Source organism: Halyomorpha halys, unplaced genomic scaffold (assembly GCF_000696795.3).
Source record: "Halyomorpha halys isolate HHAL.00 unplaced genomic scaffold, Hhal_1.1 Scaffold376.1, whole genome shotgun sequence".
NCBI lineage: Eukaryota > Metazoa > Arthropoda > Insecta > Hemiptera > Pentatomidae > Halyomorpha > Halyomorpha halys.
In genome coordinates, this window is record NW_027114676.1 from 8,158 (window position 1) to 15,264 (window position 7,107).

At 30.3% G+C, this 7,107-nt stretch overlaps 1 non-coding gene across 1 annotated transcript; it reads right to left on the reverse strand.

The window, feature by feature from the left end:
* Positions 1-203: 203 nt before the first annotated feature.
* On the reverse strand, positions 204-275 carry TRNAT-UGU (transfer RNA threonine (anticodon UGU)). The gene has a single exon. It is a non-coding gene; the product is annotated as a tRNA-Thr (tRNA).
* Positions 276-7,107: the final 6,832 nt, after the last annotated feature.

Genomic DNA, 7,107 nt, shown 5'->3' on the forward strand with positions numbered 1-7,107 from the left:
AAAATAAAATAAATAATAAGGTAATATTTATATAATGTAACGGTTACATCAACCATATAAAACCCACCAGGCCTACCTGGTATAAAATAAAAAAAATAAAAAAAAGTAATGAAATTAATGTAAAATAAAAAAATGTAATAAAAAGGTCCATAATAACCATTGGGTTCGTAATTATGGTAACTAATAAATAATATAATACACGATGCCTCCTGTGAGGTTTGAACTCACGACCCCTGGTTTACAAGACAAGTGCTCTGCCGCTGAGCTAAAGAGGCGGTTGTTAATAAGTGTATTTTAGTTATACTAGTAAATAAAAAATACAGAAGTAATGGTTTACTCATTAAATTTTCCCTTCCTACATATCTCTAAAAATTATTTATGTTTCATTTGATTTATTTATAGGTTTAATTATAACATGACGCTCACAATCATTGTCTATGTATTATATATATGTATTATGTATGTATTATTATTTATATAATTTGTATTTGTATGTTCGTCGTAAACTCATAATTTCCAGCTACATAGTATTGTTAAATAGTACTTCTCTTATATTTTTACCAAGGACTACATCTGGACAAACGAATGACTAGGAATCCTCATACTGAAAAGACAGGAAACTGATCATCGATTCCAATTATTACATCATTTACTCGACAAATTGTCTAAACTTCCAACTAATTACAAAAGACTCATTTATATGACTCTAAGAAGGCCTTTCTGGACTTGCGGAGTTGAGCTCTGGAACTTTATTAAGTTTAATGTATAAATTAAGGCCATCCATCAGGATCTCAATGCCGATATGTTGCTGATTTGGCCAGAATTAGATACCAATCATTCCATGTTAAACTTTCTTACCAACTAAACCCACTTGTTTCGTACCTGGTTTCTCCTTCGTTATCTGTTAATCCTACTAGGCACCTCAAAATAAGATAAATTATTATATAAACTATGAATCGAACAATACAAAAATAATAAATATAAATTAATATTAGAATATTTAGATTAATTTTATTAATATTTAATAAAAGGATGAAATTCATTATAGAAAAACTTAAAGAGAACTATCTAGATATTTATGTTGTTTTTTACGAGAACACAACAGGACCATACTAGGCCAGAATGGTAATTTCTAGTGACACTGAACTATTATTCAAACCAAACATCAAATCATAGATATAGCGAGAAATTTAATTAAATTGCAGCATATTTATTAATCAGTTCTGCTACGGTCAGTAGTGGAATACTTTGTAAGGAGGTAATACTGTGTGATGGATTGCCAACAATTATTTTAAAATCAAATATAGTAACTAACTAAAACCAATAATAGCTAACTAACCAATACAAAATAAACATTTTAAAATCAAACAAACTAATTATTTTCTTATAACGCTATTTATTACCCTCATTAAAAAAGAAAAGAATAACTATTACTTCAACTAAAAGAGTGTTTTTTATATTTTGGCTTTATATTTACATTAATAATGAAGTTATATAAGTTATGTTAAAAAGAAATTGTTGTTAGTACTCCATCTCGCATTAAATTGACGATTTCAGTAAAATAATACATTATGTATGGGTATTATACTATCTGAACTTTTGGATCCAAGTATGACAAGGCTATTGTAGCTGCTTATGCCGACGAAATAGCTATCTACAGTAGATAAATGAATGAAGAGACAGCTCTACGGCAGGCGGAGAAGGCTTGTACGGTAATAAACACCAACATGGAAGCGCTGAATATTACAGTTAATCCCAAGAAGACCGACTGTATTTTTTTTTTATTCCAGAAGATCAAACGTCCTATAAGGTGGCATGGAACGAGGATAGACCAGCATTCAGTATAGTACATCTGGGTTTCACCCTTGACAGACATCTGACAATAGCTCGCCACTGTAATAAGAAGATCAAGCAGGTCAGGACAAAGTCTTACAGGTTAAAACTTCTCCTAATATTTCTCTCCCCTCAAAGTAGTGATTTGCAAAAGTGTGCTGAGGCCTGCCCTGCTCTACGGAGCACCTATGCTGACCAACATAGCACTTTCAACGGTCACGAGGCTCCAACAGTTTTGGATAGAGAGCGGTATACTGAGACGTATAGTGAGAAAATTTCAACGAGGAAAGACGGACCACATACATACAACATTCGAACTACCGACGGTGACAGAATCTATATTGAGGAAACACAAAATTTTTTTACAACCCGTTTTTATCATGACTTCATCCCCACGCACCCCTGGGGCTTAGCAGGGAAAAAAATATACTATCTAATATTTATTTCCTTTTCCCCACACTGTTAATATTTCTTATGAGAGAGGCGTAATGACATTATGTGCGTTCTCCTGACCTTTTAGGAGAAGAGTTTACAGAAGTAAACTGGACAGGGCGCGAGATATTTTGCGTAAGTGGTCCTGAAAGCAGTAGGAGTGAGGCCTTCAGTCACCCCCAGCTCTCCAAGTTCACACGTAGAACAGCTAACGATGCAACTTTCTCAATCTTAAGTTTGCCCACAACTTGAAATTTATTTTATCTCTCTTTCTTTCCCTTTTCTTATTTAGTCCCTCAGTCTTTCACCCCCTTTCAGCGAACACGTTTTCAAATATTAACACCCTCGAACTTATTGGTCCCAGGGGTTGGAACTTCGCCAAAATCTGTTATCGTGTGTAAAAGTAGGCTTAAAAAATATCTCCCTGGAGGCAGGAATGGATTCAAACGTTTTATGTTTTTAGTAATTCTAAATAGTTTTTCCATGTTATTAAAACAAATGGGGCTTATATTTATCTATTTTCGAATGTTTATATTTCTTGGTAGATTGTAATTATTTTAACAAAAAGATTCCTAATTCTATTTCTTGCGGATGTAATGAAAATATAGTAATCAGCAATTTGTAAATTTCTCGGGGTTATTTAATTTTAATTAATTGATCGATTTTAATTTTTTCATTAATATTATCCAATAATAGTATTCAATAACGCAGCGAAATACTCAACAAAATATTAGGTTAGTAGCTTTTTCATTCTTACTTACTGGCCATAATAAAATTACACAAGTGTTTAGTTCATATATTTGATATTATCTCTATCTCAGTATCTAGCATTCAACAGTAGTTTTTTTAGTAAATTTAGCTCTAACAGATGACAACAATGTTTCCAACTAGGACTAGTAATATACCAACTTATTACAAGTATTATAAATTTTTCAGATTAATATTTAAACGCTATTGATAAGAAATCTGGATTTAATAGAATTATTGTGTGCAAAAATAAAAAATAAAATATTCTCAATTTTTACTAAAACGTTTTTCATGTGGTGGTGTAACTTTTATGTAAGGAAACCTACTTAAATTATATTGTCATATCCTTAATTTCTTATATATTATCAACAATTTATATTTTTAAGAAAATTTTTGATAAATTTTATTTAACAATAAATGATCAATCCTTAACCAGAAACATAACAATTTCTTTGATATAATAAGCCTCCCTCTATACTCTTATAGTTATTTTAAATTAAAATTATAAATTAACAATAATAATTTCCACTATTAATTTAATAGTTAATAAGTTGAATACATTTTATTTTTTTATAATTATGGAGTTTCAAAACATGGATTAAAAATTTATTGCTGACTAAATTAACTATCTTCTTCATTTAGATGTTCCAATCAGTTGGAAACGAATTTAATTTTCACTTCCCTAGGCGTCTGAAAAGAAGATGGCCTCGAGATCTTCTTCTCTAGACATGTTATTGGAGTTCTATCAGTGGGTAGATTCTCCACATGTTTTTATCATGTTACTATGTCACCTACAGCAAATTTACTTGTTGTATATATGTGTTTACAGTTGTAAATATCAATAAATAAATTACTAAAAAAAAAAAAAAATTTCACTTCACTATTTGCTATTTTTAGAATGTCAGTTTAGTGGAGATAATTTTGTTTCATTTACAAATATTTTCGTAGATTTCGTATAGATTTTCTATCATGTAATGAAAGATGCAAAAAAATAAAAAAGCGCAACGAAAGGAAATAGTTTCTCACACCATATTTTTGGAGTTATGTCAAGTATATCTGCCAGATGTTTGTCCTTGAATTGAAGATCGCATCGCGTGCGTCAATGTTGCGTTGATCATCTCATAGTCTGAGAATGCCAGCATCTTTCTCTTATTTGAACGTTCGATTTTATATAAGTTAGTCTTTAATTGTATGCATATATTGCAATTTTCATAATTTTTTTAGCACTTATTTCACATAATTTCATCTAGCTTTTATTAAAAAAATAACAATTCAATCTAACTTCTTTTTTTTTTTTTTAAATCTTCAAAACCGTGTAACTTTTTTCAAAATTTTCAGACATGACTATGGAGGACGCATAAGGATGTATTTTATAATTTTATGACAAGTTTTGAGTTATTAAAATTATGTTAGAAAATAAATGCTTTCCAAGGAAATAATGCCAATCTCGTCCACCACAGAGTTTTTATATTTTTTAACGAGTCTGGTATGCCATTCTTGCGGTGGCTAGGAGAGGAATTAGTGTATGTTTGTGAGTTTTTGTACTGAAAATTATTTAGTAATATAAAAATACAAATTCAAAAACCATTTCACCGTTATTTTACTATAAATAGGTTGTTACTATTATATAATTTATAAATTTTTAAAATTAATTTATCCAAAGTTATCAAACGAAAACTCATATATCAGCTAAGTAAATTCATTCTCTCTCACAGTACATCCGAATTGGTACAGAATCGATAGATCATCTTCGAATAGTTTTAATAAAAAAACATTGTAAATTTTTAAAAAAATTCAGTGCATTTTATCATGCTGAAATTTACAATTTTCTAAAAATATAGATTTCTAACTATACCTTTTTTTCGCCATCCCTTTTTTTTTTTTGTAAATTGGCAGCGATAGCTAAAAAAATATCATTCTTCAAATAACCACAAAACGTAAATTTTCTGTTTTTCTGTGTGGAATTTAATAGTAGTCCATTTTACCTTAATCTGATTTAATTTTAATAGAACACGACATTTCTCTGATTTATTACTATTATTTAATAATTTATTGAATTTTAAATTCTTGAATTATTATAAGCAATGAGTACTTTAAATAATTTATGGTCAGTTCACTGCCACAATGGCGTATGCGAATATGAAAGTAGTGTTTGAATTATGGTTGTAGATTTATGGTTACAGCTGATTTCTAATTTTTGATATACCTGTAGTGATCATTTAGCATTTTTAGTCAATGACGTTAACAATTTAGTTTGGTCTTTTAGACATTGCGAATAGAACAGAAACTACTTTATAAAATCCAATATAGCAAAATGTTTAGAGATGTTACATTACTTTAAACCGATCATATGGCGTAATTTTAGTATTTCCTGTGATGAATAAAAGATATAACTTGATAATTGATAATACAGAACAATCTTGAAAAAAGGAATGTTTTGGTAATTTCAATTTGTGGGTTGGGTAATTTCAAATAATTAAAGTTTTCTCCAAAGAGGTGTTAGGTTGGAATTTGCTTCTGCATTAAAAAGTTATTCAGTACATAAGTAAATTTGAAAAAAAAAATTACTGCCATATATCTTCAATCTCATCAAATTGTATGAAAAAGATATTAAAATTTAAGCAAATGTTTTGTTTTTAGCTTAGTTTATCTTTCGAATATTCACGACTCTCATTTACGTGTTAGTTTTTATGATTCCATTTCCGATAGGACAGGTTAATTTTGAATTACGGATAACCGAATCCTTCACCCCATCCCTTAAATATAAATCAAAGCTTCGGTTAGTGCTGTTATTGGAGATGTCAACAGGTCGAGCGGGCAGTTAATACGATAGCCTGCCATTTAATAAGCCATCCGATATTTGTGCAGGGAGACTCGATTAATATTGAACGGTAGCCCGGACGGGGTTCCAAGAGTTATTTAGTCGAATCACGAAGCAGGAAATAAAATCTCCCACCTCTGGCCGCTCGACCAATCAGCGTGCCTCTTTATTTTAACTGGCAGTCTGCCTCTCTTCGTCTTATTCTGTCCAATGCCTCTACTCGACAGCATCGGCTGTCGGTTCAGACGGAATCCCGATATTTTTTATCTTCTGTAACCATTGCGAAGACGGTCCGGTTTGTTGATTAGGCATTTCACTTTTTATAAATAGTTGTTCATCATTGTTATATCGGTTGATAAAAGTTTTTGAAAAAGAGACTTGCATAATATACAAGCCCCATTACCATGATCCTACATAAAACATTAGTGAAGAAAGATGTTCCAGACTGTTAAATAGTACAAAAACTATTTATTATGTACTAATACTATAAGAGCCCAAGAGGAGAAAAAAGGCAGTTATCTCACCCCACTTTTTGATTACTTTAATGAAAACTATGTATTATTAATAGTGAAAATTGATGTGTCTGCCAAGTATAGGTAGGTAAGGTCATTAACTTCTTTATAGTCCATTAAACTAGCATTAATTTCAGTGTTAATAGACATCTGTATATCACATAGTTCCTGAGATATAGATTTCTCAAAATTAATTAACTAACTACTAATCTTTCAGTAGATTTGTAAAAAATTTTGCTTTTTAAAATGCTATATCTCGAGAACTATTAGACGTAAATAGCTCTTTTAGGACCAATATTTCAGCAAATTTACTCTTCTTTAAATAATGTTCTCTAAGATTTTCTAGTGTTGCTGGTAGTTTTTAAGATATTGAGTTCCGAATGAAAATTAATGTTTTTTAAGGTTTTCAAACAGCCGCCATTTTTTATTTTCCCAGCATGGCAGGGATATAGCTATATAGCAGGACTCGATCAGGGCTTTCGTCTTACAGTCAAACGAAATACTAAGTTTCAAGCCTTTTGTTTACTTATAGACGAAAACTATGATGAAGCCATAGAAAGTGGGGCGAAACGTTCATCCATAATTAATAGTTTTTGTAATATTTAATCTAATTTTTTGACCACCTCTCAGATATCTTACTTTATTAATTATATACGCCAATTAATTATTTTCCAATAAAAATTCTGGCTTTAAGACTTGAGAAGAAGTATTATACATAAATAACATTGAAACGCATCTCATAGAATTTTTATTGTTAAAATA